Here is a 1,639-nt window from a genome sequence, read left to right as displayed (position 1 = left end):
GGGCCTGCCAATTAAGTGGCACCGATTTCAGTGTGGCCAATAATTAGCAATTTAATCTCTTGTTTCAACTAACAAGCCTTCTCTAACATCAATTCACTTCTATGATTGATTTTGTATTACTGAAACAGGTCAACTTTTTCATAAATACATCTAGGTCAGAATTTTCTTGGCTATTCCTTAAATCTTTTATTGGGAAATCAACCTGATATTCATTTGATATCTAGAATGAGGGAATGAATATTATTTTGGATGACCTCTTCTGTTTGAGTTTTGTAACTGCTTTTTTAGGATGCTTCCAACTAGACCACCACATTAGTGCATCACTATAATCCTAAGTAAGAATTTGTGAACAAGTATGCAGAGGGAAAAGTCTTTTTAAATTTATTTTGCTTCTGTGATGGTGCCAGTTGCCAACTTGAGTGTGACTCCAGCTAAACGGGAGGGGAGAATAATGTTAATTATTTCTTATTTTAAACTCAGTGCAGCAGTCTAACCTGCTGTACAATTTTACTTGCTGCTGGCAAAATGAATTCTAAAATTAAATAAAAATGAAAGGAAGCAGATAATATGTGAGAATTAGGCTGGATGCTATCTCAGTGACCGGCATTTCCTGGATTTCACATAGCTCAGCAACCTTTTAAGAGCTGAGCTAATATTAAGGCTAATTCAAGCAAGCTCCTAAAAAAATTGACCATGGACAGATGGATGTTCTAAACAAAGGAAAAGAGCCAAATGAGCAAAAGAAAGAATGTCTCCTTAATTGCCAGTCCTTTTGCAGGAAATGCCAGACCAAATCCAAGAAACTGAAAAAATAAAAAATGGGAAGGGAGGGAGGGAGGGAAAGGAAGAACATTTCCAAAAAGAGCTGCTCACAACAAATGGGCCTTTCCTGAAAGGGACTTAAAGAGCATTTAGAATTTATAATCGATATAAAGCTAATCCCAGATTCTGCAATGTTATAATTTTGGCATACTAGACTTTACTCTGCTTTTCCTGCCATCCCATATTGAGGATGGCAAGTAGGTGGAATCAGATTTCAAATTAATTTCCAACCAATCCAAAAGGAATTGCAACACTAGCAGAAACAGACTGAGCTGAAGACAAGATGTAATAAACCTGGGAAAAGTAGACGTACAAATTAAAGATACCTGAATACATAAGAGTATCTTGTGGCATACTAATTTTCTTCAGTACAAGTTAGGAACGATGAAGAAAATATTGTGCCATCAGGTGCATCTTTTGTTTCAAAGTACTAATCTCTAACCAGCAGAATAGGACAAGACCCATGACTGTACACTAGAATTTTTCAATGGTTGATAATGAGGGAAAGTTCAGATGAAAATCAGTGAGATTGGAGGAGTTCACCTACTTTTCATTTCTAAGTTACCACATCTTAAAAGAACATGGCAAGTAAGAAGAGGTTTGGGAGACTATATATGAAGTTATATATGAGGCTACCATGTTATGTTTGCCTTCACAAATAGCTAGCCTGCACATTCAGGCTTCAAACTTCTCCACTCTGCTAAACTATCTATGTAGGGAGCAAGCCCGTTGATGGCCAAACAGTGAGATGTTTTTTATAAACTGAAAAGAAAAAAAAAAAAAAAAAGAGTGCATTCTCTCTTTTCCCACTTCTTCC

The sequence above is a fragment of the Pantherophis guttatus genome, chromosome 2, assembly GCF_059756535.1.
Source record: "Pantherophis guttatus breed Tessera chromosome 2, ASM5975653v1, whole genome shotgun sequence".
Taxonomy (NCBI): Eukaryota; Metazoa; Chordata; class Lepidosauria; order Squamata; family Colubridae; genus Pantherophis; species Pantherophis guttatus.
Note: the sequence above shows the minus strand (reverse complement) of the source record.